The sequence below is a fragment of the Lactuca serriola genome, chromosome 1 (genome assembly GCF_051521515.1).
Source record: "Lactuca serriola cultivar US96UC23 chromosome 1, Lser_US96UC23_V15, whole genome shotgun sequence".
NCBI classification, from domain to species: Eukaryota; Viridiplantae; Streptophyta; class Magnoliopsida; order Asterales; family Asteraceae; genus Lactuca; species Lactuca serriola.
The window spans coordinates 60336206-60343274 of record NC_136408.1 but is presented as its reverse complement, the minus strand read 5'-3'; positions in this window follow the sequence as shown (position 1 = coordinate 60343274).

Genomic DNA, 7069 nt, shown 5'->3' with positions numbered 1-7069 from the left:
TTGTGATGCATAAATGGCCCTTACATCAGTTAGATGTAAATAATGTTTTATTAAATGGAAAGCTATCTAATACAAACTATATGGAACAACCTCCAGGTTTTGTTGATCCACGCTTTCCTAATCATTTTTGTTAACTCAAGAAAGCTCTATACGGTCTCAAATAGGTGCCTCGTGCATGGATTTAACGACTAAGCTCGTTTCTTACAATCTTGGGTTTATGTGTAATAGAACTGATACATCTCTTTTTGTGTTTAAATGTGGTTCTCATATTTTATATTTACTATTTATGTTGATTACATCATTCTCACAAGGAATCACTATTCTCTTATTTCCAAATTCATATCCAAAATCCATGTTGAATTTGTTGTCAAAGACCTTGGGAAATTAAACTATTTTTTAGGACTTGAGGTTTCCTACACAAATAATGGTTTGTTTCTCACTCAAGCTAAATATGCCCATGATATTCTTATCTGTGCTAATCTTCTAGAATCCAAACATCCATCCACTCCCTTATCCACCATGAATTCTTTCGTCTTCATCGGTTCTCCATGTTTGGATCCTTCAATATATCGTTCTCTTGTGGGTGCATTGCACTATTTGACCATTACTCGCCTGGACTTGTCCTATGTTGTAAATCAAGTCAGACAATTTCTTCATGCACCTACAACCGATCACTTTCAGGCAGTTAAACACATTTTACGCTATGTCAAGGGCACTTTATCTTATGGCTTACATTTTACTTGTCCACACTCATCCTCGTTCATTGGTTACTCTGATGCGGATCTGGCAAGGTGCATTGAGACTCGTCGTTCCACCTATAGTTATTCTGTATTTATTGGTGGTAATTTAGTTTCCTGGAATGCCAAAAAGCAACCCATTGTGTCAAGATCAAGTTTATGATTCAGAATATAGAGTCGTGGCTAACACATTAGCTGAAATTGTGTGGATAACTCATCTCTTGTGTGAACTTTATGCTTTACCTCCGGATTATGCAACACTATTATGTGACAACAAAAATGCTTTTTTTCTCAGTCAAAATCCTATCTCACACAAAAGGGCGAAACACATCGATATTGATTACCATTTTGTTCGTGAATTAGTGGCCTCTAGGTGATTATACACATGTTTAGTTCCCACATCATTACAACTTGCTGACATCTTCAACAAAAGTCTCCTGCATCCTTTATTTGAAACATTTAAAGACAATCTACGTGTTGGGCCACCACCTCTACGTTTGAAAGGGAGTATTAAAGATATTGGAGATAACAAGGGGTAAATGTTAAGTTATATTATCTCATATATATATATATATATATATATATATATATATATATATATACACACACACACACACACACGAGATCTTCAAGGTAATCCTTATAGATATGCATGTTTTAAGATTTTCACATAATAACGAAGTCTAAAAGAATAGTTAAAAAGCTGAAAAATTCCAACTTTGATATCAACTTCGGGAGATTGTAAGTCATTGAATATAAAACCAAAAACAATTAAATTATAGTCTAAAAACTCTAAACTATACGCTGAAAAAAACCCACATGCCAATAAGGGGATAATGTCATAAAAAACCTTAATTTTGGCAGAAAATGTTGGTTTACCCTTCAGCAGATTTTTGGTTCATTTATACCGCAAACTTGTCAATTTTTTATCGGTTTTGCCTTTTTTACCTGCAATAGCAGGTTACGATAAATTATTTTTTGCGAAAAAACCCTTAAGTTTACAAATATTTTGCAAAAAAAAACCTTTAAGATTATAAACATATAAAATATAAATATATATATTCAAAAGTTTATAAAATTAAATATTTTTCTACTGAAACATATATTTAGCTTTATGTACTGTAAATTTTATATTGGTTCGATATAAAGTTTTTATACTGAAATTTTTAAAAAGTTACCTAGTTTTATTAAAATTTGAATATATTTATTAATTAATACTTAAACTTTTCAAATCAACAATAAAAAACGTCTTATAGCTAATAACTAACTATGCTAAAATAGTTAAGCATACGAATAATATGACATTAGTTACATTCAATTAATATTTTTTAAAGGAAAATAAAAATATTTTATATGTTTAAAAAGTATGTATTTCAGAAATAATAAACTATCATATTCTTTATAAAAATAAATATATTTATATAATAAATTAGACAAATATATTTGTTTAATAACACCCATAATGATCATTTATTTGTTTCTTGTCATTTAGACTATACCGATATGTATTATTTTTATAAATGGGCCATAAATACGTTTTGGCCATTCATATTTTTATTCAGGACGCCTCATTTGCTATCTTTCGAGTGATCAAAATTTGAGTATGCTGTTGTGGTCATTTTAGTGATTAACCTTTTATTATATTCTAATACAACAAATTACAAATTATCATAATTTATTAAATACTTTTTCAATCCATTCTTCTAATACAAACCTAACATGTAATACAATCTTTTATTTTAAACAGACATGCACGTCACTGTCTTAGAGAAAGAAAATTCCAGCTGTTACGGAAAATGATGGTAATGAACATTAATGTTTGGACTATGAAACACCATGTTCCCATGGGGTGTGTGTGTGAACAAACACGACGACTCCCAATTACCAAAGCATATTCCATCTACGATACTTTCCCAAGAATCAAGAGTTTTGTACGATGATGATGATGAAGATGTCGATAAAAAATAGTAGTATTTAAAAAAGTACAAGATATTCTAGTTTAAGCATTTCAATACTATTATTCGTACATGTTATCGTTGGATTTTGCTAATATAGAGAATTAAATCTCAAAAACAATCAAAATATTGATTGAGTTGTATACAAATCTTATGGGGTTAATTTATACTATTTATTTTATTTAATTCGAATTGTTTTTAGATTTATTTTGATAAAACTCTATAAGATTTTTAATATCATAACTTATCGATGTCTCATAAACAAAATTACTGGATAATGCATGAATAGTTACATTATAGTGTAAGCCATGTCTATAATTTAAAGGGTAGGATTTTTATTTGGTTCATTCAAGTAAGTATTACAGATTTTTTTTTAATCGGTAAAAAAGTTTATTTAATTAATACTTTACTATACTACGATAATATGATATAAATATTAAGACAAAATGAAGACTCTAAACAACTTAAGTATAAAAATTGTTATAAACATGTCCCCGATATAATAGTGGGAAATGTAATTATATGATAGAGGTTTATGGGGTTTAAAACACATGCAAACAACAATGCCTGTTGGTATTATACAATTTTCCCCTCACACTGATAGGATATGACTGTGTGGTGTTGGATCGTTGGCTATGGTTACACCCATCTTTTAACTAAACCCATCCCACGTTAGAGTTCTATTTATAACGAGGTAAAAATCTATAAGAGGGGTCTCAGTGTTCAGCTCGAACATCAAAAAAAAAAAAAAAAAAGGTAAACTGCATTACCTAAGTGGCCACACAAATTCGTCTATTGCCCAACAACAGGAGGTTAATCATAGAGTACTATTAATATTTTAGGTATGTCAATTTTTAACTATAGATCTAATTTTTATAATTTCGCACATTAACCACTCGGCTTCCATTAATTTAGGGGTGGATCCAAGGGTTATCCCGGAATACCTTTCAAAAAAATTTCGGCAGTGTAATTTTTTTAGAAAATTTTCGTTTTATGTAGTGTATACAACGCATCCCTTCACTTATAAATACAAACAAACAACTAGTCTACTGGTTAGGGTGTTGGCTTATTGAAACAAAGGTCACAGGATTGATTTTTGCTCCTTACAAATCTTTTATTTACATTTCTTTTATTTTTTCAGCTATTCTATTCTTTTATTTTCCTAGCTAATCTATCTCGCATCGTCAAACATATGTAAACTCAATTATTTTTTATCTATTATATAAACTTGTTATCCTTATAGTTCATTTGATATTTATTTTGAGCCTCACATCGATTTAAGTATCAAAAGATACTTCAACTTAATGTTTATATAACAAGACTTGAAGTTAGCTAAGGATTCAATTAAGGTTTGAGTTTAAAACCAAAACCAAACTGGGAAACCCAAGTACAAACTGAAAACTGAAACACCGAATTGATGAGTTTGGGTTTGGTTTGATTTTAAAAGTTTCAAAACCGAGGCTGTCGGTTTTAGGTCAAAACTAACCCGCCCCGCCCCATGCTCAGCCGTTGCGATGATACCTCGGAAAAACAAAATTGGGATACTCATTTACTTTGAGCATGGCTCCGCTACTGCATTAATGGATATTTTGATGTACCTCTCATGTTAGTCGTGAGACCGATGAGCAGGAGGAAGATGGCATGTACCCCTTTGTCGTAAACATGTTAATTTATGTTTACTTAATCAAATATGAACTCAATATAATTGGAAGTTTCAACATTTGAATTCAAAATCCAGAGATGTTAAAATTCGGTATCTAAGATCATAAGGTTTTATAACTAGAAAAATAAGTTTATCCACTATTTTGAATAAAAATGGGAATCCAAATTGTGTATCCATCGTATACAAACAAATATATTTCTACCAAATATATACCTAATTTAGTATGTTTTACATAATTTTTATTTTAGGCTTAGAGCATCCACATCGCCATCTTTCAAATCCTTTTGCAATGCCAAATAATCAATTTTACATGTTATATATACACTTTTCTTTCGACTGTTGTAAATCTTTCAAACAATACAGGTGGCTCATCCTATTACATTATTACTTTTTGATTAATATATATATTAATTGCAGATCGACTTTCAATATATTTAAAGTGGAATAAGAAATATCAATGACACAATCCATATCATTTACAATATGTAATCGAAAGACATAATCCATCCACCGGTGTGGATGGTCTTAATGTCATTCTCACCCAAACATCGATCCTTTTTGCTTTAAAAGATCCAATATGTTTTTTAGCCTACGTGCTCAAACTTGCAATTTACGGGTTAAAATGCCATTCCACTAAAAATGAAGGATGGTATCATTATGAGGGTAAAAGAGTCGATCCATCTACGGTTTTGGAAAGCTTATTAAATAAGAGCATCTCCGTAAGAGATTTTGTATAGCTTATTATTGTAGATTTTTTTTATTCATAGCCTTTATATATAACCCATTTTTATTTTAACCATATTTCATTTTACCCTTCTAATTATAGTTTAGTCTTATATGTTTTTTCTTTTTTTTTTTCTTTTTTACTAACTAACTATTGCTATTAAATATTTAATGACATCTCCTTTATAAAATATAAATTTATGAGGATAATACAATATTTTAATGTTTTTATTTTATTTTGTAACTATAATATAATAATTATTTATATTTTTTATATATAAATATTTAACCAATATATTTGTATTAATATGTGTAACAATTGGTAAAAATAGGTTATATGTTTTTAGATACAAGGGAAGTTGCTCATAATTGCACATGAGTTACTTCAAATTACTTGAAAAATAAAGGATCGTTAACAAATAGACAAAAAAATTCACAAAATAAATATTATTAATGCCCTAAAAAATAAAATTTTTGCATCAAGTATACTTGCCTAAAACAGCCCTACGCGCCGTCATGGCCGGTTTTTTCCAGCGATTGCTCCGATGCTCCGATTTTCATGTAAAAGGATTTTCCGAGTTCCTGTTGTGTTGATCGACAACCATGTGTGCTCAAATTGTCTAAAATGTGTCCTGGTTGAAAATAAAAAAAAGACACAAAAATGACCCAATCTTTTAACAGACTTACTATACGCTTTGAGAGTGTATTTCTACGGCCCCTCTTTTATATTTTTACGATTTCGGGGGAAAATACTTATGAAATCATGTTTTGTTTCCATAAACTAGTTTTATTAACTTAAAGTTTACATGATTAATGTCTTGCATAAAATGTTAAAACTGACAAATCGTCATAAGATTTTCTATAAATGAGTTCATGCAAAAAATATCAAAAATCTACCTATATATATATATATATATATATATATATATATATATATATATATATATATATATATATATACACACACACACACACACATATATTCTAACACCTGTATCTTGCGGTACTTTATATCTTGCAATTATTTGGCATTTTAAGGTTTGCCACGACGTGATGGGAAGCACCATGATGTGGCGAGTCGAGATCAGGCTGTGTATTTCATTTAAGTAGCCACAGTATGGCCGTATAGGCCACGACGTGACAACTGGCAAGTGGCAAACCTTATTTTTCAGGGTTTTGCTCCCTATTTAAAGGAATGAGGATGCTAGGGTTTGCTCACCTCAACCTCCATCAGCCTCCTTAAGACCTGAGAAACCCTAAATCCTTCCTTCTCTTATTTTGAGCCATTTTGGTGTTCTTTGAAGCTTTAGAAGGAGGAAAAAAGAAGAAGTGAGCTAAGATTCAGCAAGCTAGTATGCATCCTTGTTTTTTGCATTCTTCTAGACCTTTGTAAGTGTCCAAGACTAGATTTTTATCATGGTAGATTGCTAGATCTTATGTTTTGTCCCTAAATCTTTATGTCTTTGTGAGTTGGAGTGATGGGATCTGATAACGTTTGCAACTTTATGAATCTATGGGATTAGATTTGCATAGAAAAACCCTTAATTTGAATCATTATGGCTTCAAGACATGCATTGGACATGCATGTCTACAAAGCACCAACTATTATATTGGTTTTGATATTAGAAATTGATCTTAAGTAAATGAGCTATGGACTTTTTGGAATAAGTGCTTAATGGGGAAAGTCATGTCTTATTTAGCCCATTTGGAACCTAGGGTTAGAGGTTTTGACCTTTTGGGTGGTCTTAACGGATAAAGTTGGAAACTTTATCCTTCTAGACCGAGTTTTGGACCAGAGTTGAGCTTTGGAGCTCTTATGATTGAAGGAACGATTTAATCCATTAAGCTACTGAAAACCTAGTGCCCACGGCGTGACATTAGGTTGCCACGACATGGCGATGGGGAAAACCGTAATTGGCTACTTGTTAGAGGACCACGGCGTAGCCATAGGTGGCGACGACATGACGGTTAACTAAATTCAATGTTAACTA